The following is an 18,573-nucleotide window of genomic DNA, read 5'->3' on the forward strand; positions in this document are numbered from 1 at the left end:
AATTTTTACCGTATTGTTTTAATTTTTCAAAATTTAATAGTTACGAAATCTAGATCAAGTAACATAACAGCAAGGCTCCGACGAGAATCGAACTCATGATCTCCTGTTTACTAGACAGGCGCTTTAACCACTAAGCCACGGAGCCCTTGCTTTGAAGCGATATGAATGCAGAATATTTCAGAAAATTAACTAAATTATCTCATCGGAACTTTTACACTATTGTTTGCATATATGCAAATCTAAATCAACTATTATTTTTAATTTTTCAAAATTTAATAGTTACGAAAACTAGTTCACGTAATATAACAGCGAGGCTCCGACGAGAATCGAACTCATGATCTCCTGTTTACAAGACAGGCGCTTTAACCACTAAGCCACGGAGCCCTTGCTTTGAAGCGATATGAATGCAGAATATTTCAGAAAATTAACTAAATTATCTCATCGGAACTTTTGCCCTATTATTTTAATTTTTCGAAATTATATAGCTACGAAATCTAGTTCAAGTAACTTAACAGCGAGGCTCCGACGAGAATCGAACTCATGATCTCCTGTTTACTAGACAGGCGCTTTAACCACTATTGTTTGCATATATGCATATCTAAATCAACTATTATTTTTAACTTTTCAAAATTTAATAGCTTCGAAATCTAGTTCAAGTAATATAACAGCAAGGCTCCGACGAGAATCGAACTCATGATCTCCTGATTACAAGACAGGCGCTTTAAAAACTAAGCCCTTGCTTTGAAGCGATTTGAATGCAGAATATTTCAGAAAATTAACTAAATTATCTCATCGGAAATTTTGCCCTATTATTTTAATTTTTCAAAATTATATAGCTACGAAATATAGTTCAAATAACATAACAGCGACGCTCCGACGAGAATCGAACTCATGATCTCCTGTTTACTAGACAGGCGCTTTAACCACTAAGCCACGGAGCCCTTGCTTTGAAGCGACATGGATGCTGAATATTCCAATAATTTAACTAAATTAACTCATCGGAATTTTTACCGTATTGTTTTAATTTTTCAAAATTTAATAGTTACGAAATCTAGATCAAGTAACATAACAGCAAGGCTCCGACGAGAATCGAACTCATGATCTCCTGTTTACTAGACAGGCGCTTTAACCACTAAGCCACGGAGCCCTTGCTTTGAAGCGATATGAATGCAGAATATTTCAGAAAATTAACTAAATTATCTCATCGGAACTTTTACACTATTGTTTGCATATATGCAAATCTAAATCAACTATTATTTTTAATTTTTCAAAATTTAATAGTTACGAAAACTAGTTCACGTAATATAACAGCGAGTCTCCGACGAGAATCGAACTCATGATCTCCTGTTTACAAGACAGGCGCTTTAACCACTAAGCCACGGAGCCCTTGCTTTGAAGCGATATGAATTCTGAATATTTCAGTAAATTAACTAATTTATCTCATCGGAACTTTTGCCCTATTATTTTAATTTTTCAAAATTATATAGCTACGAAATCTAGTTCAAGTAACATAACACCGAGGCTCCGACGAGAATCGAACTCATGATCTCCTGATAACAAGACAGGCGCTTTAACCACTAAGCCCATGCTTTGAAGCGATTTGAATGCAGAATATTTCAGAAAATTAACTAAATTATCTCATCGGAACTTTTGCCCTATTATTTTAATTTTTCAAAATTATATAGCTACGAAATATAGTTCAAGTAACATTACAGCGAGGCTCCGACGAGAATCGAACTCATGATCTCCTGTTTACTAGACAGGCGCTTTAACCACTAAGCCACGGAGCCCTTGCTTCGAAGCGACATGGATGCTGAATATTCCAATAATTTAACTAAATTAACTCATCGGAATTTTTACCCTATTGTTTAAATTTTAAAAATTTAATAGCTACGAAATCTAGATCAAGTAACATAACAGCAAGGCTCCGACGAGAAACGAACTCACGATCTCCTGTATACAAGACAGGCGCTTTAACCACTAACCCACGGAGCCCTTGCTTTGAAGCGATATGAATGCAGAATATTTCAGTAAATTAACTAAATTAACTCTTCGGAACTTTTGCCCTATTATTTTAATTTTTCGAAATTATATAGCTACGAAATATAGTTCAAGTAACATAACAGCGAGGCTCCGACGAGAATCGAACTCATGATCTCCTGTTTACTAGACAGGCGCTTTAACCACTAAGCCACGGAGCCCTTGCTTTGAAGCGATATGAATGCTGAATATTTCAGTAAATTAACTAAATTATCTCATGGGAACTTTTACACTATTGTTTGCATATATGCATATCTAAATCAACTATTATTTTTAATTTTTCAAAATTTAATAGCTTCGAAATCTAGTTCAAGTAATTTAACAGCAAGGCTCCGACGAGAATCGAACTCATGATCTCCTGATTACAAGACAGGCGCTTTAACCACTAAGCCCTTGCTTTGAAGCGATTTGAATGCAGAATATTTCAGAAAATTAACTAAATTATCTCATCGGAACTTTTGCCCTATTATTATAATTTTTCAAAATTATATAGCTACGAAATATAGTTCAAGTAACATTACAGCGAGGCTCCGACGAGAATCGAACTCATGATCTCCTGTTTACTACACAGGCGCTTTAACCACTAAGCCACGGAGCCCTTGCTTCGAAGCGACATGGATGCTGAATATTCCAATAATTTAACTAAATTAACTCATCGGAATTTTTACCCTATTGTTTTAATTTTTCAAAATTTAATAGCTACGAAATCTAGATCAAGTAACATAACAGCAAGGCTCCGACGAGAATCGAACTCACGATCTCCTGTTTACAAGACAGGCGCTTTAACCACTAACCCACGGAGCCCTTGCTTTGAAGCGATATGAATGCAGAATATTTCAGTAAATTAACTAAATTAACTCATCGGAACTTTTGCCTTATTATTTTAATTTTTCGAAATTATATAGCTACGAAATATAGTTCAAGTAACATAACAGCGAGGCTCCGACGAGAATCGAACTCATGATCTCCTGTTTACTAGACAGGCGCTTTAACCACTAAGCCACAGAGCCCTTGCTTTGAAGCGATATGAATGCTGAATATTTCAGTAAATTAACTAAATTATCTCATGGGAACTTTTACACTATTGTTTGCATATATGCATATCTAAATCAACTATTATTTTTAATTTTTCAAAATTTAATAGCTTCGAAATCTAGTTCAAGTAATATAACAGCAAGGCTCCGACGAGAATCGGAAACATGATCCCCTGTTTACAAGACAGGCGCTTTTACCACTAAACCACGGAGCCCTTGCTTTGAAGCGATATGTATGCAGAATATTTCAGTAAATTAAATAATTAACTCATCGGAACTTTTGCCCTATTATTTTAATTTTTCAAAATTATATATCTACGAAATCTAGTTCAAGTAACATAACAGCGAGGCTCCGACGAGAATCGAACTCATGATCTCCTGTTTACAAGACAGGCGCTTTAACCACTAAGCCACGGAGCCCTTGCTTTGAAGCGATATGAATTCTGAATATTTCAGTAAATTAACTAAATTATCTCATCGGAACTTTCGCCCTATTATTTTGATTTTTCAAAATTATATAGCTACGAAATCTAGTTCAAGTAACTTAACAGCGAGGCTCCGACGAGAATCGAACTCATGATCTCCTGTTTACTAGACAGGCGCTTTAACCACTAAGCCACGAAGCTCTTGCTTTGAAGCGACATGGAAGCTGAATATTCCAATAATTTAACTAAATTAACTCAACGGAATTTTTACCCTATTGTTTTAATTTTTCAAAATTTAATAGCTACGAAATCTAGATCAAGTAACATAACAGTAGGGCTCCGACGAGAATCGAACTCATGATCTCCTGTTTACTAGACAGGCGCTTTAACCACTAAGCCACGGAGCCCTTGCTTTGAAGCGATATGAATGCTGAATATTTCAGTAAATTAACTAAATTAACTCATCGGAACTTTTGCCCTATTATTTTAATTTTTCAAAATTATATATCTACGAAATCTAGTTCAAGTAACATAACAGCGAGGCTCCGACGAGAATAGAACTCATGATCTCCTGTTTACTAGACAGGCGCTTTAACCACTAAGCCACGGAGCCATTGCTTTGAAGCGATATGAATTCTGAATATTTCAGTAAATTAACTAAATTATCTCATCGGAACTTTTGCCCTGTTATTTTGATTTTTCAAAATTATATAGCTACGAAATCTAGTTCAAGTAACTTAACAGCGAGGCTCCGACGAGAATCGAACTCATGAACTCCTGTTTACTAGACAGGCACTTTAACCACTAAGCCACGGAGCCCTTGCTCTGAAGCGACATGGATGCTGAATATTCCAATAATTTAACTAAATTATCTCATCGGAATTTTTACCCTATTGTTTTAATTTTTCAAAATTTAATAGCTACGAAATCTAGATCAAGTAACATAACAGCGAGGCTCCGAAGAGAATCGAACTCATGATCTCCTGTTTACTAGACAGGCGCTTTAACCACTAAGCCACGGAGCCCTTGCTTTGAAGCGACATGAATGCTGAATATTCCAGTAATTTGACTAAATTATCTCATCGGAATTTTTGCCCTATTAGTCTCATATTTCAAAATTATATAGCTACGAAATCTAGTTCAAGTAACTTAACAGCGAGGCTCCGACGAGAATCGAACTCATGATCTCCTGTTTACTAGACAGGCGCTTTAACCACTATTGTTTGCATATATGCATATCTAAATCAACTATTATTTTTAATTTTTCAAAATTTAATAGCTTCGAAATCTAGTTCAAGTAATATAACAGCAAGGCTCCGACGAGAATCGAACTCATGATCTCCTGATTACAAGACAGGCGCTTTAAAAACTAAGCCCTTGCTTTGAAGCGATTTGAATGCAGAATATTTCAGAAAATTAACTAAATTATCTCATCGGAACTTTTGCCCTATTATTTTAATTTTTCAAAATTATATAGCTTCGAAATATAGTTCAAGTAACATAACAGCGAGGCTCCGACGAGAATCGAACTCATGATCTCCTGTTTACTAGACAGGCGCTTTAACCACTAAGCCACGGAGCCCTTGCTTTGAAGCGATATGAATGCTGAATATTTCAGAAAATTAACTAAATTATCTCATGGGAACTTTTACACTATTGTTTGCATATATGCATATCTAAATCAACTGTTATTTTTAATTTTTCAAAATTTAATAGCTTCGAAATCTAGTTCAAGTAATATAACAGCAAGGCTCCGACGAGAATCGGAAACATGATCTCCTGTTTACAAGACAGGCGCTTTTACCACTAAACCACGGAGCCCTTGCTTTGAAGCGATATGTATGCAGAATATTTCAGTAAATTAAATAATTAACTCATCGGAACTTTTGCCCTATTATTTTAATTTTTCAAAATTATATATCTACGAAATCTAGTTCAAGTAACATAACAGCGAGGCTCCGACGAGAATCGAACTCATGATCTCCTGTTTACAAGACAGGCGCTTTAACCACTAAGCCACGGAGCCCTTGCTTTGAAGCGATATGAATTCTGAATATTTCAGTAAATTAACTAAATTATCTCATCGGAACTTTCGCCCTATTATTTTGATTTTTCAAAATTATATAGCTACGAAATCTAGTTCAAGTAACTTAACAGCGAGGCTCCGACGAGAATCGAACTCATGATCTCCTGTTTACTAGACAGGCGCTTTAACCACTAAGCCACGAAGCCCTTGCTTTAAAGCGACATGGAAGCTGAATATTCCAATAATTTAACTAAATTAACTCAACGGAATTTTTACCCTATTGTTTTAATTTTTCAAAATTTAATAGCTACGAAATCTAGATCAAGTAACATAACAGTAAGGCTCCGACGAGAATCGAACTCATGATCTCCTGTTTACTAGACAGGCGCTTTAACCACTAAGCCACGGAGCCCTTGCTTTGAAGCGATATGAATGCTGAATATTTCAGTAAATTAACTAAATTAACTCATCGGAACTTTTGCCCTATTATTTTAATTTTTCAAAATTATATATCTACGAAATCTAGTTCAAGTAACATAACAGCGAGGCTCCGACGAGAATCGAACTCATGATCTCCTGTTTACTAGACAGGCGCTTTAACCACTAAGCCACGGAGCCATTGCTTTGAAGCGATATGAATTCTGAATATTTCAGTAAATTAACTAAATTATCCCATCGGAACTTTTGCCCTACTATTTTGATTTTTCAAAATTATATAGCTACGAAATCTAGTTCAAGTAACTTAACAGCGAGGCTCCGACGAGAATCGAACTCATGAACTCCTGTTTACTAGACAGGCACTTTAACCACTAAGCCACGGAGCCCTTGCTCTGAAGCGACATGGATGCTGAATATTCCAATAATTTAACTAAATTATCTCATCGGAATTTTTACCCTATTGTTTTAATTTTTCAAAATTTAATAGCTACGAAATCTAGATCAAGTAACATAACAGCGAGGCTCCGAAGAGAATCGAACTCATGATCTCCTGTTTACTAGACAGGCGCTTTAACCACTAAGCCACGGAGCCCTTGCTTTGAAGCGACATGAATGCTGAATATTCCAGTAATTTGACTAAATTATCTCATCGGAATTTTTGCCCTATTAGTTTCATATTTCAAAATTATATAGCTACGAAATCTAGTTCAAGTAACTTAACAGCGAGGCTCCGACGAGAATCGAACTCATGATCTCCTGTTTACTAGACAGGCGCTTTAACCACAATTGTTTGCATATATGCATATCTAAATCAACTATTATTTTTAATTTTTCAAAATTTAATAGCTTCGAAATCTAGTTCAAGTAATATAACAGCAAGGCTCCGACGAGAATCGAACTCATGATCTCCTGATTACAAGACAGGCGCTTTAAAAACTAAGCCCTTGCTTTGAAGCGATTTGAATGCAGAATATTTCAGAAAATTAACTAAATTATCTCATCGGAACTTTTGCCCTATTATTTTAATTTTTCAAAATTATATAGCTTCGAAATATAGTTCAAGTAACATAACAGCGAGGCTCCGACGAGAATCGAACTCATGATCTCCTGTTTACTTGACAGGCGCTTTAACCACTAAGCCACGGAGCCCTTGCTTTGAAGCGACATGGATGCTGAATATTCCAATAATTTAACTAAATTAACTCATCGGAATTTTTACCGTATTGTTTTAATTTTTCAAAATTTAATAGTTACGAAATCTAGATCAAGTAACATAACAGCAAGGCTCCGACGAGAATCGAACTCATGATCTCCTGTTTACTAGACAGGCGCTTTAACCACTAAGCCACGGAGCCCTTGCTTTGAAGTGATATGAATTCTGAATATTTCAGTAAATTAACTAAATTATCTCATCGGAACTTTTACACTATTGTTTGCATATATGCAAATCTAAATCAACTATTATTTTTAATTTTTCAAAATTTAATAGTTACGAAAACTAGTTCACGTAATATAACAGCGAGGCTCCGACGAGAATCGAACTCATGATCTCCTGTTTACAAGACAGGCGCTTTAACCACTAAGCCACGGAGCCCTTGCTTTGAAGTGATATGAATTCTGAATATTTCAGTAAATTAACTAAATTATCTCATCGGAACTTTTACACTATTGTTTGCATATATGCAAATCTAAATCAACTATTATTTTTAATTTTTCAAAATTTAATAGTTACGAAAACTAGTTCACGTAATATAACAGCGAGGCTCCGACGAGAATCGAACTCATGATCTCCTGTTTACAAGACAGGCGCTTTAACCACTAAGCCACGGAGCCCTTGCTTTGAAGCGATATGAATGCTGAATATTTCAGTAAATTAACTAAATTAACTCATCGGAACTTTTGCCCTATTATTTTAATTTTTCAAAATTATATATCTACGAAATCTAGTTCAAGTAACATAACAGCGAGGCTCCGACGAGAATCGAACTCATGAACTCCTGTTTACTAGACAGGCACTTTAACCACTAAGCCACGGAGCCCTTGCTCTGAAGCGACATGGATGCTGAATATTCCAATAATTTAACTAAATTATCTCATCGGAATTTTTACCCTATTGTTTTAATTTTTCAAAATTTAATAGCTACGAAATCTAGTTCAAGTAACATAACAGCGAGGCTCCGACGAGAATCGAACTCATGAACTCCTGTTTACTAGACAGGCACTTTAACCACTAAGCCACGGAGCCCTTGCTCTGAAGCGACATGGATGCTGAATATTCCAATAATTTAACTAAATTATCTCATCGGAATTTTTACCCTATTGTTTTAATTTTTCAAAATTTAATAGCTACGAAATCTAGATCAAGTAACATAACAGTAAGGCTCCGACGAGAATCGAACTCATGATCTCCTGTTTACTAGACAGGGGCTTTAACCACTAAGCCACGGAGCCCTTGCTTTGAAGCGATATGAATGCTGAATATTTCAGTAAATTAACTAAATTAACTCATCGGAACTTTTGCCCTATTATTTTAATTTTTCAAAATTATATATCTACGAAATCTAGTTCAAGTAACATAACAGCGAGGCTCCGACGAGAATCGAACTCATGATCTCCTGTTTACTAGACAGGCGCTTTAACCACTAAGCCACGGAGCCATTGCTTTGAAGCGATATGAATTCTGAATATTTCAGTAAATTAACTAAATTATCCCATCGGAACTTTTGCCCTATTATTTTGATTTTTCAAAATTATATAGCTACGAAATCTAGTTCAAGTAACTTAACAGCGAGGCTCCGACGAGAATCGAACTCATGAACTCCTGTTTACTAGACAGGCACTTTAACCACTAAGCCACGGAGCCCTTGCTCTGAAGCGACATGGATGCTGAATATTCCAATAATTTAACTAAATTATCTCATCGGAATTTTTACCCTATTGTTTTAATTTTTCAAAATTTAATAGCTACGAAATCTAGATCAAGTAACATAACAGCGAGGCTCCGAAGAGAATCGAACTCATGATCTCCTGTTTACTAGACAGGCGCTTTAACCACTAAGCCACGGAGCCCTTGCTTTGAAGCGACATGAATGCTGAATATTCCAGTAATTTGACTAAATTATCTCATCGGAATTTTTGCCCTATTAGTTTCATATTTCAAAATTATATAGCTACGAAATCTAGTTCAAGTAACTTAACAGCGAGGCTCCGACGAGAATCGAACTCATGATCTCCTGTTTACTTGACAGGCGCTTTAACCACTAAGCCACGGAGCCCTTGCTTTGAAGCGACATGGATGCTGAATATTCCAATAATTTAACTAAATTAACTCATCGGAATTTTTACCGTATTGTTTTAATTTTTCAAAATTTAATAGTTACGAAATCTAGATCAAGTAACATAACAGCAAGGCTCCGACGAGAATCGAACTCATGATCTCCTGTTTACTAGACAGGCGCTTTAACCACTAAGCCACGGAGCCCTTGCTTTGAAGTGATATGAATTCTGAATATTTCAGTAAATTAACTAAATTATCTCATCGGAACTTTTACACTATTGTTTGCATATATGCAAATCTAAATCAACTATTATTTTTAATTTTTCAAAATTTAATAGTTACGAAAACTAGTTCACGTAATATAACAGCGAGGCTCCGACGAGAATCGAACTCATGATCTCCTGTTTACAAGACAGGCGCTTTAACCACTAAGCCACGGAGCCCTTGCTTTGAAGTGATATGAATTCTGAATATTTCAGTAAATTAACTAAATTATCTCATCGGAACTTTTACACTATTGTTTGCATATATGCAAATCTAAATCAACTATTATTTTTAATTTTTCAAAATTTAATAGTTACGAAAACTAGTTCACGTAATATAACAGCGAGGCTCCGACGAGAATCGAACTCATGATCTCCTGTTTACAAGACAGGCGCTTTAACCACTAAGCCACGGAGCCCTTGCTTTGAAGCGATATGAATGCTGAATATTTCAGTAAATTAACTAAATTAACTCATCGGAACTTTTGCCCTATTATTTTAATTTTTCAAAATTATATATCTACGAAATCTAGTTCAAGTAACATAACAGCGAGGCTCCGACGAGAATCGAACTCATGAACTCCTGTTTACTAGACAGGCACTTTAACCACTAAGCCACGGAGCCCTTGCTCTGAAGCGACATGGATGCTGAATATTCCAATAATTTAACTAAATTATCTCATCGGAATTTTTACCCTATTGTTTTAATTTTTCAAAATTTAATAGCTACGAAATCTAGTTCAAGTAACATAACAGCGAGGCTCCGACGAGAATCGAACTCATGAACTCCTGTTTACTAGACAGGCACTTTAACCACTAAGCCACGGAGCCCTTGCTCTGAAGCGACATGGATGCTGAATATTCCAATAATTTAACTAAATTATCTCATCGGAATTTTTACCCTATTGTTTTAATTTTTCAAAATTTAATAGCTACGAAATCTAGATCAAGTAACATAACAGTAAGGCTCCGACGAGAATCGAACTCATGATCTCCTGTTTACTAGACAGGCGCTTTAACCACTAAGCCACGGAGCCCTTGCTTTGAAGCGATATGAATGCTGAATATTTCAGTAAATTAACTAAATTAACTCATCGGAACTCTTGCCCTATTATTTTAATTTTTCAAAATTATATATCTACGAAATCTAGTTCAAGTAACATAACAGCGAGGCTCCGACGAGAATCGAACTCATGATCTCCTGTTTACTAGACAGGCGCTTTAACCACTAAGCCACGGAGCCATTGCTTTGAAGCGATATGAATTCTGAATATTTCAGTAAATTAACTAAATTATCCCATCGGAACTTTTGCCCTATTATTTTGATTTTTCAAAATTATATAGCTACGAAATCTAGTTCAAGTAACTTAACAGCGAGGCTCCGACGAGAATCGAACTCATGAACTCCTGTTTACTAGACAGGCACTTTAACCACTAAGCCACGGAGCCCTTGCTCTGAAGCGACATGGATGCTGAATATTCCAATAATTTAACTAAATTATCTCATCGGAATTTTTACCCTATTGTTTTAATTTTTCAAAATTTAATAGCTACGAAATCTAGATCAAGTAACATAACAGCGAGGCTCCGAAGAGAATCGAACTCATGATCTCCTGTTTACTAGACAGGCGCTTTAACCACTAAGCCACGGAGCCCTTGCTTTGAAGCGACATGAATGCTGAATATTCCAGTAATTTGACTAAATTATCTCATCGGAATTTTTGCCCTATTAGTTTCATATTTCAAAATTATATAGCTACGAAATCTAGTTCAAGTAACTTAACAGCGAGGCTCCGACGAGAATCGAACTCATGATCTCCTGTTTACTAGACAGGCGCTTTAACCACTATTGTTTGCATATATGCATATCTAAATCAACTATTATTTTTAATTATTCAAAATTTAATAGCTTCGAAATCTAGTTCAAGTAATATAACAGCAAGGCTCCGACGAGAATCGAACTCATGATCTCCTGATTACAAGACAGGCGCTTTAAAAACTAAGCCCTTGCTTTGAAGCGATTTGAATGCAGAATATTTCAGAATATTAACTAAATTATCTCATCGGAACTTTTGCCCTATTATTTTAATTTTTCAAAATTATATAGCTTCGAAATATAGTTCAAGTAACATAACAGCGAGGCTCCGACGAGAATCGAACTCATGATCTCCTGTTTACTAGACAGGCGCTTTAACCACTAAGCCACGGAGCCCTTGCTTTGAAGCGATATGAATGCTGAATATTTCAGTAAATTAACTAAATTAACTCATCGGAACTTTTGCCCTATTATTTTAATTTTTCAAAATTATATATCTACGAAATCTAGTTCAAGTAACATAACAGCGAGGCTCCGACGAGAATCGAACTCATGATCTCCTGTTTACTAGACAGGCGCTTTAACCACTAAGCCACGGAGCCATTGCTTTGAAGCGATATGAATTCTGAATATTTCAGTAAATTAACTAAATTATCCCATCGGAACTTTTGCCCTATTATTTTGATTTTTCAAAATTATATAGCTACGAAATCTAGTTCAAGTAACTTAACAGCGAGGCTCCGACGAGAATCGAACTCATGAACTCCTGTTTACTAGACAGGCACTTTAACCACTAAGCCACGGAGCCCTTGCTCTGAAGCGACATGGATGCTGAATATTCCAATAATTTAACTAAATTATCTCATCGGAATTTTTACCCTATTGTTTTAATTTTTCAAAATTTAATAGCTACGAAATCTAGATCAAGTAACATAACAGCGAGGCTCCGAAGAGAATCGAACTCATGATCTCCTGTTTACTAGACAGGCGCTTTAACCACTAAGCCACGGAGCCCTTGCTTTGAAGCGACATGAATGCTGAATATTCCAGTAATTTGACTAAATTATCTCATCGGAATTTTTGCCCTATTAGTTTCATATTTCAAAATTATATAGCTACGAAATCTAGTTCAAGTAACTTAACAGCGAGGCTCCGACGAGAATCGAACTCATGATCTCCTGTTTACTTGACAGGCGCTTTAACCACTAAGCCACGGAGCCCTTGCTTTGAAGCGACATGGATGCTGAATATTCCAATAATTTAACTAAATTAACTCATCGGAATTTTTACCGTATTGTTTTAATTTTTCAAAATTTAATAGTTACGAAATCTAGATCAAGTAACATAACAGCAAGGCTCCGACGAGAATCGAACTCATGATCTCCTGTTTACTAGACAGGCGCTTTAACCACTAAGCCACGGAGCCCTTGCTTTGAAGTGATATGAATTCTGAATAATTCAGTAAATTAACTAAATTATCTCATCGGAACTTTTACACTATTGTTTGCATATATGCAAATCTAAATCAACTATTATTTTTAATTTTTCAAAATTTAATAGTTACGAAAACTAGTTCACGTAATATAACAGCGAGGCTCCGACGAGAATCGAACTCATGATCTCCTGTTTACAAGACAGGCGCTTTAACCACTAAGCCACGGAGCCCTTGCTTTGAAGTGATATGAATTCTGAATATTTCAGTAAATTAACTAAATTATCTCATCGGAACTTTTACACTATTGTTTGCATATATGCAAATCTAAATCAACTATTATTTTTAATTTTTCAAAATTTAATAGTTACGAAAACTAGTTCACGTAATATAACAGCGAGGCTCCGACGAGAATCGAACTCATGATCTCCTGTTTACAAGACAGGCGCTTTAACCACTAAGCCACGGAGCCCTTGCTTTGAAGCGATATGAATGCTGAATATTTCAGTAAATTAACTAAATTAACTCATCGGAACTTTTGCCCTATTATTTTAATTTTTCAAAATTATATATCTACGAAATCTAGTTCAAGTAACATAACAGCGAGGCTCCGACGAGAATCGAACTCATGAACTCCTGTTTACTAGACAGGCACTTTAACCACTAAGCCACGGAGCCCTTGCTCTGAAGCGACATGGATGCTGAATATTCCAATAATTTAACTAAATTATCTCATCGGAATTTTTACCCTATTGTTTTAATTTTTCAAAATTTAATAGCTACGAAATCTAGTTCAAGTAACATAACAGCGAGGCTCCGACGAGAATCGAACTCATGAACTCCTGTTTACTAGACAGGCACTTTAACCACTAAGCCACGGAGCCCTTGCTCTGAAGCGACATGGATGCTGAATATTCCAATAATTTAACTAAATTATCTCATCGGAATTTTTACCCTATTGTTTTAATTTTTCAAAATTTAATAGCTACGAAATCTAGATCAAGTAACATAACAGTAAGGCTCCGACGAGAATCGAACTCATGATCTCCTGTTTACTAGACAGGCGCTTTAACCACTAAGCCACGGAGCCCTTGCTTTGAAGCGATATGAATGCTGAATATTTCAGTAAATTAACTAAATTAACTCATCGGAACTTTTGCCCTATTATTTTAATTTTTCAAAATTATATATCTACGAAATCTAGTTCAAGTAACATAACAGCGAGGCTCCGACGAGAATCGAACTCATGATCTCCTGTTTACTAGACAGGCGCTTTAACCACTAAGCCACGGAGCCATTGCTTTGAAGCGATATGAATTCTGAATATTTCAGTAAATTAACTAAATTATCCCATCGGAACTTTTGCCCTATTATTTTGATTTTTCAAAATTATATAGCTACGAAACCTAGTTCAAGTAACTTAACAGCGAGGCTCCGACGAGAATCGAACTCATGAACTCCTGTTTACTAGACAGGCACTTTAACCACTAAGCCACGGAGCCCTTGCTCTGAAGCGACATGGATGCTGAATATTCCAATAATTTAACTAAATTATCTCATCGGAATTTTTACCCTATTGTTTTAATTTTTCAAAATTTAATAGCTACGAAATCTAGATCAAGTAGCATAACAGCGAGGCTCCGAAGAGAATCGAACTCATGATCTCCTGTTTACTAGACAGGCGCTTTAACCACTAAGCCACGGAGCCCTTGCTTTGAAGCGACATGAATGCTGAATATTCCAGTAATTTGACTAAATTATCTCATCGGAATTTTTGCCCTATTAGTTTCATATTTCAAAATTATATAGCTACGAAATCTAGTTCAAGTAACTTAACAGCGAGGCTCCGACGAGAATCGAACTCATGATCTCCTGTTTACTAGACAGGCGCTTTAACCACTATTGTTTGCATATATGCATATCTAAATCAACTATTATTTTTAATTTTTCAAAATTTAATAGCTTCGAAATCTAGTTCAAGTAATATAACAGCAAGGCTCCGACGAGAATCGAACTCATGATCTCCTGATTACAAGACAGGCGCTTTAAAAACTAAGCCCTTGCTTTGAAGCGATTTGAATGCAGAATATTTCAGAATATTAACTAAATTATCTCATCGGAACTTTTGCCCTATTATTTTAATTTTTCAAAATTATATAGCTTCGAAATATAGTTCAAGTAACATAACAGCGAGGCTCCGACGAGAATCGAACTCATGATCTCCTGTTTACTAGACAGGCGCTTTAACCACTAAGCCACGGAGCCCTTGCTTTGAAGCGACATGGATGCTGAATATTCCAATAATTTAACTAAATTAACTCATCGGAATTTTTACCGTATTGTTTTAATTTTTCAAAATTTAATAGTTACGAAATCTAGATCAAGTAACATAACAGCAAGGCTCCGACGAGAATCGAACTCATGATCTCCTGTTTACTAGACAGGCGCTTTAACCACTAAGCCACGGAGCCCTTGCTTTGAAGTGATATGAATTCTGAATATTTCAGTAAATTAACTAAATTATCTCATCGGAACTTTTACACTATTGTTTGCATATATGCAAATCTAAATCAACTATTATTTTTAATTTTTCAAAATTTAATAGTTACGAAAACTAGTTCACGTAATATAACAGCGAGGCTCCGACGAGAATCGAACTCATGATCTCCTGTTTACGAGACAGGCGCTTTAGCCACTAACCCACGGAGCCCTTGCTTCGAAGCGATATGAATGCTGAATATTTCAGTAAATTAACTAAATTATCTCATCGGAACTTTTACCCTACTGTTTGCATAAATGCATATCTAAATCAAATATTATTTTTAATTTTTTCAAAATTTGATAGCTACGAAATCTAGTTCAAGTAATATAACAGCGTGGCTCCGACGAGAATCGAACTCATGCTCTCCTGTTTACTAGACAGGCGCTTTAGCCACTAACCCACGGAGCCCTTGCTTTGAAGCGATATGAATGCTGAATATTTCAGTAAATTAACTAAATTATCTCATCGGAACTTTTACCCTATTGTTTGCATAAATGCATATCTAAATCAACTATTATTTTTGAAATATTCTGCATTCATATCGCTTCAAAGCAAGGGCTCCGTGGCGTAGTGGTTAAAGCGCCTGTCTAGTATACAGGAGATCATGAGTTCGATTCTCGTCGGAGGCTTGTTGTTATGTTCTTGTACTATTTTTCGTAGCTATTAAATTTTGAAAAATTAAAACAATAGGGTAAAAATTCCGATGAGTTAATTTAGTTAGATTACTGGAATATTTAGCATTCATGTCGCTTCAAAGCAAGGGCTCCGTGGTTTAGTGGTTAAAGCGCCTGTCTCGTAAACAGGAGATCATGAGTTCGATTCTCGTCGAAGCCTCGGTGTTATGTTGTTGTACTATTTTTCGTAGCTATTAAATTTTGAAAAATTAAAACAATAGGGTAAAAATTCCGATGAGTTAATTTAGTTAAATTACTGGAATATTCAGCATTCATGTCTCTTCAAAGCAAGGGCTCCGTGGCTAGTGGTTAAAAAGCCAGTCTCGTAAACAGGAGATCATGAGTTCGATTCTCGTCGGAGCCTTGATGTTATGTTCTTGTACTATTTTTCGTAGCTATTAAATTTTGAAAAATTAAAACAATAGGGTAAAAATTCCGACGAGTTAATTTAGTTAAATTACTGCAATATTTAGCATTCATGTCGCTTCAAAGCAAGGGCTCCGTGGCTCAATGGTTAAAGCGCCTGTCTAGAAAACAGGAGATCATGAGTTCGATTCTCGTCGGAGCCTCGCTGTTATGTTACTTGAACTAGATTTCGTAGCTATCAAATTTTGAAAAAATTAAAAATAATAGTTGATTTATGCAAACAATAGGGTAAGAGTTCCGATGAGATAATTTAGTTAATTTACTGAAATATTCTGCATTCATATCGCTTCAAAGCAAGGGCTCCGTGGCTTAGTGGTTAAAGCGCCTGTCTCGTAAACTGGAGATCATGAGTTCGATTCTCGTCGGAGCCTTGATGTTATGTTCTTGTACTATTTTTCGTAGCTATTAAATTTTGAAAAATTTAAACAATAGGGTAAAAATTCCGACGAGTTAATTTAGTTAAATTACTGCAATATTTAGCATTCATGTCGCTTCAAAGTAAGGGCTCCGTGGCTCAGTGGTTAAAGCGCCTGTCTAGAAAACAGGAGATCATGAGTTCGATTCTCGTCGGAGCCTCGCTGTTATGTTACTTGAACTAGATTTCGTAGCTATCAAATTTTGAAAAAATTAAAAATAATAGTTGATTTATGCAAACAATAGGGTAAGAGTTCCGATGAGATAATTTAGTTAATTTACTGAAATATTCTGCATTCATATCGCTTCAAAGCAAGGGCTCCGTGGCTTAGTGGTTAAAGCGCCTGTCTCGTAAACAGGAGATCATGAGTTCGATTCTCGTCGGAGCCTCGCTGTTATATTACTTGAACTAGATTTCGTAGCTATCAAATTTTGAAAAATTAAAAATAATAGTTGATTTAGATATGCATATATGGAGACAATGGTGTAAAAGTTCCGATGAGATAATTTAGTTAATTTACTGAAATAATCAGCATTCATATCGCCTCAAAGCAAGGGCTCCGTGGCCTAGTGGTTAAAGCGCCTGTCTTGTAAACAGGAGAAGATGAGTTCGATTCTCGTCGGAGCCTCGCTGTTAAATTACTTGATCTAGATTTCGTAGCTAATAAAATTTGAAAAATTAAAACAATAGGGTAAAAATTCCGATGAGTTAATTTAGTTAAATTACTGGAATATTCAGCATTCATGTCGCTTCAAAGCAACGGCTCCGTGGCTTAGTGGTTAAAGCGCCTGTCTCGTAAACTGGAGATCATGAGTTCGATTCTCGTTGGAGCCTAGCTGTTATGCTACTTGAACTAGATTTCGTAGCTATCAAATTTTGAAAAAATTAAAAATAATAGTTGATTTAGATATGTATTTATGCAAACAATAGGGTAAAAGTACCGATGAGATAATTTAGTTAATTTACTGAAATATTCTGCATTCATATCGCTTCAAAGCAAGGGCTCCGTGGCGTAGTGGTTAAAGCGCCTGTCTAGTAAACAGGAGATCATGAGTTCGATTCTCGTCGGAGGCTTGTTGTTATGTTCTTGTACTATTTTTCGTAGCTATTAAATTTTGAAAAATTAAAACAATAGGGTAAAAATTCCGATGAGTTAATTTAGTTAGATTACTGGAATATTTAGCATTCATGTCGCTTCAAAGCAAGGGCTCCGTGGTTTAGTGGTTAAAGCGCCTGTCTCGTAAACAGGAGATCATGAGTTCGATTCTCGTCGAAGCCTCGGTGGTATGTTCTTGTACTATTTTTCGTAGCTATTAAATTTTGAAAAATTAAAACAATAGGGTAAAAATTCCGATGAGTTAATTTAGTTAAATTACTGGAATATTCAGCATTCATGTCTCTACAAAGCAAGGGCTCCGTGGCTAGTGGTTAAAAAAGCCTGTCTCGTAAACAGGAGATCATGAGTTCGATTCTCGTCGGAGCCTTGATGTTATGTTCTTGTACTATTTTTCGTAGCTATTAAATTTTGAAAAATTAAAACAATAGGGTAAAAATTCCGACGAGTTAATTTAGTTAAATTACTGCAATATTTAGCATTCATGTCGCTTCAAAGCAAGGGCTCCGTGGCTCAGTGGTTAAAGCGCCTGTCTAGAAAACAGGAGATCATGAGTTCGATTCTCGTCGGAGCCTCGCTGTTATATTACTTGAACTAGATTTCGTAGCTATCAAATTTTGAAAAATTAAAAATAATAGTTGATTTAGATAT

The 18,573-nt window shown here is 35.8% G+C and overlaps 65 non-coding genes across 65 annotated transcripts; 9 read left to right on the forward strand and 56 right to left on the reverse strand.

Annotated features, from left to right (window-relative positions):
* Nucleotides 1–72: 72 nt before the first annotated feature.
* On the reverse strand, nucleotides 73–145 carry TRNAT-AGU (transfer RNA threonine (anticodon AGU)). Its single transcript has one exon. It is a non-coding gene; the product is annotated as a tRNA-Thr (tRNA).
* A 166-nt stretch (nucleotides 146–311) lies between these two features.
* On the reverse strand, nucleotides 312–384 carry TRNAT-UGU (transfer RNA threonine (anticodon UGU)). Its single transcript has one exon. It is a non-coding gene; the product is annotated as a tRNA-Thr (tRNA).
* A 482-nt stretch (nucleotides 385–866) lies between these two features.
* TRNAT-AGU (transfer RNA threonine (anticodon AGU)) lies at nucleotides 867–941 on the reverse strand. Its single transcript has one exon. It is a non-coding gene; the product is annotated as a tRNA-Thr (tRNA).
* Nucleotides 942–1,074: 133 nt separating this feature from the next.
* Nucleotides 1,075–1,147, reverse strand: TRNAT-AGU (transfer RNA threonine (anticodon AGU)). Its single transcript has one exon. It is a non-coding gene; the product is annotated as a tRNA-Thr (tRNA).
* A 166-nt stretch (nucleotides 1,148–1,313) lies between these two features.
* Nucleotides 1,314–1,386, reverse strand: TRNAT-UGU (transfer RNA threonine (anticodon UGU)). Its single transcript has one exon. It is a non-coding gene; the product is annotated as a tRNA-Thr (tRNA).
* A 331-nt stretch (nucleotides 1,387–1,717) lies between these two features.
* Nucleotides 1,718–1,790, reverse strand: TRNAT-AGU (transfer RNA threonine (anticodon AGU)). Its single transcript has one exon. It is a non-coding gene; the product is annotated as a tRNA-Thr (tRNA).
* A 338-nt stretch (nucleotides 1,791–2,128) lies between these two features.
* Nucleotides 2,129–2,201, reverse strand: TRNAT-AGU (transfer RNA threonine (anticodon AGU)). The gene has a single exon. It is a non-coding gene; the product is annotated as a tRNA-Thr (tRNA).
* A 364-nt stretch (nucleotides 2,202–2,565) lies between these two features.
* Nucleotides 2,566–2,638, reverse strand: TRNAT-AGU (transfer RNA threonine (anticodon AGU)). Its single transcript has one exon. It is a non-coding gene; the product is annotated as a tRNA-Thr (tRNA).
* Nucleotides 2,639–2,771: 133 nt separating this feature from the next.
* TRNAT-UGU (transfer RNA threonine (anticodon UGU)) lies at nucleotides 2,772–2,844 on the reverse strand. Its single transcript has one exon. It is a non-coding gene; the product is annotated as a tRNA-Thr (tRNA).
* Nucleotides 2,845–2,977: 133 nt separating this feature from the next.
* TRNAT-AGU (transfer RNA threonine (anticodon AGU)) lies at nucleotides 2,978–3,050 on the reverse strand. The gene has a single exon. It is a non-coding gene; the product is annotated as a tRNA-Thr (tRNA).
* Nucleotides 3,051–3,421: 371 nt separating this feature from the next.
* TRNAT-UGU (transfer RNA threonine (anticodon UGU)) lies at nucleotides 3,422–3,494 on the reverse strand. Its single transcript has one exon. It is a non-coding gene; the product is annotated as a tRNA-Thr (tRNA).
* A 339-nt stretch (nucleotides 3,495–3,833) lies between these two features.
* TRNAT-AGU (transfer RNA threonine (anticodon AGU)) lies at nucleotides 3,834–3,906 on the reverse strand. Its single transcript has one exon. It is a non-coding gene; the product is annotated as a tRNA-Thr (tRNA).
* A 133-nt stretch (nucleotides 3,907–4,039) lies between these two features.
* Nucleotides 4,040–4,112, reverse strand: TRNAT-AGU (transfer RNA threonine (anticodon AGU)). The gene has a single exon. It is a non-coding gene; the product is annotated as a tRNA-Thr (tRNA).
* Nucleotides 4,113–4,245: 133 nt separating this feature from the next.
* On the reverse strand, nucleotides 4,246–4,318 carry TRNAT-AGU (transfer RNA threonine (anticodon AGU)). Its single transcript has one exon. It is a non-coding gene; the product is annotated as a tRNA-Thr (tRNA).
* A 133-nt stretch (nucleotides 4,319–4,451) lies between these two features.
* On the reverse strand, nucleotides 4,452–4,524 carry TRNAT-AGU (transfer RNA threonine (anticodon AGU)). The gene has a single exon. It is a non-coding gene; the product is annotated as a tRNA-Thr (tRNA).
* Nucleotides 4,525–5,008: 484 nt separating this feature from the next.
* Nucleotides 5,009–5,081, reverse strand: TRNAT-AGU (transfer RNA threonine (anticodon AGU)). Its single transcript has one exon. It is a non-coding gene; the product is annotated as a tRNA-Thr (tRNA).
* A 371-nt stretch (nucleotides 5,082–5,452) lies between these two features.
* On the reverse strand, nucleotides 5,453–5,525 carry TRNAT-UGU (transfer RNA threonine (anticodon UGU)). Its single transcript has one exon. It is a non-coding gene; the product is annotated as a tRNA-Thr (tRNA).
* A 133-nt stretch (nucleotides 5,526–5,658) lies between these two features.
* TRNAT-AGU (transfer RNA threonine (anticodon AGU)) lies at nucleotides 5,659–5,731 on the reverse strand. The gene has a single exon. It is a non-coding gene; the product is annotated as a tRNA-Thr (tRNA).
* A 133-nt stretch (nucleotides 5,732–5,864) lies between these two features.
* On the reverse strand, nucleotides 5,865–5,937 carry TRNAT-AGU (transfer RNA threonine (anticodon AGU)). The gene has a single exon. It is a non-coding gene; the product is annotated as a tRNA-Thr (tRNA).
* A 133-nt stretch (nucleotides 5,938–6,070) lies between these two features.
* TRNAT-AGU (transfer RNA threonine (anticodon AGU)) lies at nucleotides 6,071–6,143 on the reverse strand. The gene has a single exon. It is a non-coding gene; the product is annotated as a tRNA-Thr (tRNA).
* Nucleotides 6,144–6,276: 133 nt separating this feature from the next.
* Nucleotides 6,277–6,349, reverse strand: TRNAT-AGU (transfer RNA threonine (anticodon AGU)). Its single transcript has one exon. It is a non-coding gene; the product is annotated as a tRNA-Thr (tRNA).
* Nucleotides 6,350–6,482: 133 nt separating this feature from the next.
* TRNAT-AGU (transfer RNA threonine (anticodon AGU)) lies at nucleotides 6,483–6,555 on the reverse strand. Its single transcript has one exon. It is a non-coding gene; the product is annotated as a tRNA-Thr (tRNA).
* Nucleotides 6,556–7,245: 690 nt separating this feature from the next.
* TRNAT-AGU (transfer RNA threonine (anticodon AGU)) lies at nucleotides 7,246–7,318 on the reverse strand. The gene has a single exon. It is a non-coding gene; the product is annotated as a tRNA-Thr (tRNA).
* A 166-nt stretch (nucleotides 7,319–7,484) lies between these two features.
* TRNAT-UGU (transfer RNA threonine (anticodon UGU)) lies at nucleotides 7,485–7,557 on the reverse strand. Its single transcript has one exon. It is a non-coding gene; the product is annotated as a tRNA-Thr (tRNA).
* A 166-nt stretch (nucleotides 7,558–7,723) lies between these two features.
* Nucleotides 7,724–7,796, reverse strand: TRNAT-UGU (transfer RNA threonine (anticodon UGU)). The gene has a single exon. It is a non-coding gene; the product is annotated as a tRNA-Thr (tRNA).
* A 133-nt stretch (nucleotides 7,797–7,929) lies between these two features.
* On the reverse strand, nucleotides 7,930–8,002 carry TRNAT-AGU (transfer RNA threonine (anticodon AGU)). Its single transcript has one exon. It is a non-coding gene; the product is annotated as a tRNA-Thr (tRNA).
* A 133-nt stretch (nucleotides 8,003–8,135) lies between these two features.
* On the reverse strand, nucleotides 8,136–8,208 carry TRNAT-AGU (transfer RNA threonine (anticodon AGU)). Its single transcript has one exon. It is a non-coding gene; the product is annotated as a tRNA-Thr (tRNA).
* Nucleotides 8,209–8,341: 133 nt separating this feature from the next.
* Nucleotides 8,342–8,414, reverse strand: TRNAT-AGU (transfer RNA threonine (anticodon AGU)). The gene has a single exon. It is a non-coding gene; the product is annotated as a tRNA-Thr (tRNA).
* A 133-nt stretch (nucleotides 8,415–8,547) lies between these two features.
* Nucleotides 8,548–8,620, reverse strand: TRNAT-AGU (transfer RNA threonine (anticodon AGU)). The gene has a single exon. It is a non-coding gene; the product is annotated as a tRNA-Thr (tRNA).
* Nucleotides 8,621–8,753: 133 nt separating this feature from the next.
* TRNAT-AGU (transfer RNA threonine (anticodon AGU)) lies at nucleotides 8,754–8,826 on the reverse strand. Its single transcript has one exon. It is a non-coding gene; the product is annotated as a tRNA-Thr (tRNA).
* A 133-nt stretch (nucleotides 8,827–8,959) lies between these two features.
* On the reverse strand, nucleotides 8,960–9,032 carry TRNAT-AGU (transfer RNA threonine (anticodon AGU)). Its single transcript has one exon. It is a non-coding gene; the product is annotated as a tRNA-Thr (tRNA).
* A 339-nt stretch (nucleotides 9,033–9,371) lies between these two features.
* On the reverse strand, nucleotides 9,372–9,444 carry TRNAT-AGU (transfer RNA threonine (anticodon AGU)). Its single transcript has one exon. It is a non-coding gene; the product is annotated as a tRNA-Thr (tRNA).
* Nucleotides 9,445–9,610: 166 nt separating this feature from the next.
* Nucleotides 9,611–9,683, reverse strand: TRNAT-UGU (transfer RNA threonine (anticodon UGU)). The gene has a single exon. It is a non-coding gene; the product is annotated as a tRNA-Thr (tRNA).
* Nucleotides 9,684–9,849: 166 nt separating this feature from the next.
* Nucleotides 9,850–9,922, reverse strand: TRNAT-UGU (transfer RNA threonine (anticodon UGU)). The gene has a single exon. It is a non-coding gene; the product is annotated as a tRNA-Thr (tRNA).
* A 133-nt stretch (nucleotides 9,923–10,055) lies between these two features.
* On the reverse strand, nucleotides 10,056–10,128 carry TRNAT-AGU (transfer RNA threonine (anticodon AGU)). Its single transcript has one exon. It is a non-coding gene; the product is annotated as a tRNA-Thr (tRNA).
* A 133-nt stretch (nucleotides 10,129–10,261) lies between these two features.
* Nucleotides 10,262–10,334, reverse strand: TRNAT-AGU (transfer RNA threonine (anticodon AGU)). The gene has a single exon. It is a non-coding gene; the product is annotated as a tRNA-Thr (tRNA).
* A 133-nt stretch (nucleotides 10,335–10,467) lies between these two features.
* Nucleotides 10,468–10,540, reverse strand: TRNAT-AGU (transfer RNA threonine (anticodon AGU)). Its single transcript has one exon. It is a non-coding gene; the product is annotated as a tRNA-Thr (tRNA).
* A 133-nt stretch (nucleotides 10,541–10,673) lies between these two features.
* Nucleotides 10,674–10,746, reverse strand: TRNAT-AGU (transfer RNA threonine (anticodon AGU)). The gene has a single exon. It is a non-coding gene; the product is annotated as a tRNA-Thr (tRNA).
* Nucleotides 10,747–10,879: 133 nt separating this feature from the next.
* TRNAT-AGU (transfer RNA threonine (anticodon AGU)) lies at nucleotides 10,880–10,952 on the reverse strand. Its single transcript has one exon. It is a non-coding gene; the product is annotated as a tRNA-Thr (tRNA).
* A 133-nt stretch (nucleotides 10,953–11,085) lies between these two features.
* On the reverse strand, nucleotides 11,086–11,158 carry TRNAT-AGU (transfer RNA threonine (anticodon AGU)). Its single transcript has one exon. It is a non-coding gene; the product is annotated as a tRNA-Thr (tRNA).
* Nucleotides 11,159–11,642: 484 nt separating this feature from the next.
* On the reverse strand, nucleotides 11,643–11,715 carry TRNAT-AGU (transfer RNA threonine (anticodon AGU)). Its single transcript has one exon. It is a non-coding gene; the product is annotated as a tRNA-Thr (tRNA).
* Nucleotides 11,716–11,848: 133 nt separating this feature from the next.
* TRNAT-AGU (transfer RNA threonine (anticodon AGU)) lies at nucleotides 11,849–11,921 on the reverse strand. Its single transcript has one exon. It is a non-coding gene; the product is annotated as a tRNA-Thr (tRNA).
* Nucleotides 11,922–12,054: 133 nt separating this feature from the next.
* Nucleotides 12,055–12,127, reverse strand: TRNAT-AGU (transfer RNA threonine (anticodon AGU)). The gene has a single exon. It is a non-coding gene; the product is annotated as a tRNA-Thr (tRNA).
* Nucleotides 12,128–12,260: 133 nt separating this feature from the next.
* Nucleotides 12,261–12,333, reverse strand: TRNAT-AGU (transfer RNA threonine (anticodon AGU)). The gene has a single exon. It is a non-coding gene; the product is annotated as a tRNA-Thr (tRNA).
* Nucleotides 12,334–12,672: 339 nt separating this feature from the next.
* TRNAT-AGU (transfer RNA threonine (anticodon AGU)) lies at nucleotides 12,673–12,745 on the reverse strand. The gene has a single exon. It is a non-coding gene; the product is annotated as a tRNA-Thr (tRNA).
* A 166-nt stretch (nucleotides 12,746–12,911) lies between these two features.
* Nucleotides 12,912–12,984, reverse strand: TRNAT-UGU (transfer RNA threonine (anticodon UGU)). The gene has a single exon. It is a non-coding gene; the product is annotated as a tRNA-Thr (tRNA).
* A 166-nt stretch (nucleotides 12,985–13,150) lies between these two features.
* Nucleotides 13,151–13,223, reverse strand: TRNAT-UGU (transfer RNA threonine (anticodon UGU)). Its single transcript has one exon. It is a non-coding gene; the product is annotated as a tRNA-Thr (tRNA).
* Nucleotides 13,224–13,356: 133 nt separating this feature from the next.
* On the reverse strand, nucleotides 13,357–13,429 carry TRNAT-AGU (transfer RNA threonine (anticodon AGU)). The gene has a single exon. It is a non-coding gene; the product is annotated as a tRNA-Thr (tRNA).
* A 133-nt stretch (nucleotides 13,430–13,562) lies between these two features.
* TRNAT-AGU (transfer RNA threonine (anticodon AGU)) lies at nucleotides 13,563–13,635 on the reverse strand. Its single transcript has one exon. It is a non-coding gene; the product is annotated as a tRNA-Thr (tRNA).
* A 133-nt stretch (nucleotides 13,636–13,768) lies between these two features.
* Nucleotides 13,769–13,841, reverse strand: TRNAT-AGU (transfer RNA threonine (anticodon AGU)). Its single transcript has one exon. It is a non-coding gene; the product is annotated as a tRNA-Thr (tRNA).
* Nucleotides 13,842–13,974: 133 nt separating this feature from the next.
* TRNAT-AGU (transfer RNA threonine (anticodon AGU)) lies at nucleotides 13,975–14,047 on the reverse strand. Its single transcript has one exon. It is a non-coding gene; the product is annotated as a tRNA-Thr (tRNA).
* A 133-nt stretch (nucleotides 14,048–14,180) lies between these two features.
* TRNAT-AGU (transfer RNA threonine (anticodon AGU)) lies at nucleotides 14,181–14,253 on the reverse strand. The gene has a single exon. It is a non-coding gene; the product is annotated as a tRNA-Thr (tRNA).
* A 133-nt stretch (nucleotides 14,254–14,386) lies between these two features.
* Nucleotides 14,387–14,459, reverse strand: TRNAT-AGU (transfer RNA threonine (anticodon AGU)). The gene has a single exon. It is a non-coding gene; the product is annotated as a tRNA-Thr (tRNA).
* Nucleotides 14,460–14,943: 484 nt separating this feature from the next.
* TRNAT-AGU (transfer RNA threonine (anticodon AGU)) lies at nucleotides 14,944–15,016 on the reverse strand. Its single transcript has one exon. It is a non-coding gene; the product is annotated as a tRNA-Thr (tRNA).
* Nucleotides 15,017–15,149: 133 nt separating this feature from the next.
* Nucleotides 15,150–15,222, reverse strand: TRNAT-AGU (transfer RNA threonine (anticodon AGU)). Its single transcript has one exon. It is a non-coding gene; the product is annotated as a tRNA-Thr (tRNA).
* A 166-nt stretch (nucleotides 15,223–15,388) lies between these two features.
* On the reverse strand, nucleotides 15,389–15,461 carry TRNAT-CGU (transfer RNA threonine (anticodon CGU)). The gene has a single exon. It is a non-coding gene; the product is annotated as a tRNA-Thr (tRNA).
* Nucleotides 15,462–16,054: 593 nt separating this feature from the next.
* Nucleotides 16,055–16,127, forward strand: TRNAT-CGU (transfer RNA threonine (anticodon CGU)). Its single transcript has one exon. It is a non-coding gene; the product is annotated as a tRNA-Thr (tRNA).
* Nucleotides 16,128–16,463: 336 nt separating this feature from the next.
* Nucleotides 16,464–16,536, forward strand: TRNAS-AGA (transfer RNA serine (anticodon AGA)). The gene has a single exon. It is a non-coding gene; the product is annotated as a tRNA-Ser (tRNA).
* A 155-nt stretch (nucleotides 16,537–16,691) lies between these two features.
* On the forward strand, nucleotides 16,692–16,764 carry TRNAT-CGU (transfer RNA threonine (anticodon CGU)). The gene has a single exon. It is a non-coding gene; the product is annotated as a tRNA-Thr (tRNA).
* A 132-nt stretch (nucleotides 16,765–16,896) lies between these two features.
* TRNAS-AGA (transfer RNA serine (anticodon AGA)) lies at nucleotides 16,897–16,969 on the forward strand. The gene has a single exon. It is a non-coding gene; the product is annotated as a tRNA-Ser (tRNA).
* Nucleotides 16,970–17,124: 155 nt separating this feature from the next.
* On the forward strand, nucleotides 17,125–17,197 carry TRNAT-CGU (transfer RNA threonine (anticodon CGU)). Its single transcript has one exon. It is a non-coding gene; the product is annotated as a tRNA-Thr (tRNA).
* Nucleotides 17,198–17,363: 166 nt separating this feature from the next.
* On the forward strand, nucleotides 17,364–17,436 carry TRNAT-UGU (transfer RNA threonine (anticodon UGU)). Its single transcript has one exon. It is a non-coding gene; the product is annotated as a tRNA-Thr (tRNA).
* Nucleotides 17,437–17,569: 133 nt separating this feature from the next.
* TRNAT-CGU (transfer RNA threonine (anticodon CGU)) lies at nucleotides 17,570–17,642 on the forward strand. The gene has a single exon. It is a non-coding gene; the product is annotated as a tRNA-Thr (tRNA).
* Nucleotides 17,643–18,014: 372 nt separating this feature from the next.
* On the forward strand, nucleotides 18,015–18,087 carry TRNAT-CGU (transfer RNA threonine (anticodon CGU)). Its single transcript has one exon. It is a non-coding gene; the product is annotated as a tRNA-Thr (tRNA).
* A 337-nt stretch (nucleotides 18,088–18,424) lies between these two features.
* Nucleotides 18,425–18,497, forward strand: TRNAS-AGA (transfer RNA serine (anticodon AGA)). Its single transcript has one exon. It is a non-coding gene; the product is annotated as a tRNA-Ser (tRNA).
* The last annotated feature ends 76 nt before the right edge of the window (nucleotides 18,498–18,573 follow it).

This window comes from Phalangium opilio, unplaced genomic scaffold, assembly GCF_054372755.1.
Source record: "Phalangium opilio isolate 3A_F unplaced genomic scaffold, DU_Popi_V2 ptg000092l_1, whole genome shotgun sequence".
NCBI classification, from domain to species: Eukaryota; Metazoa; Arthropoda; class Arachnida; order Opiliones; family Phalangiidae; genus Phalangium; species Phalangium opilio.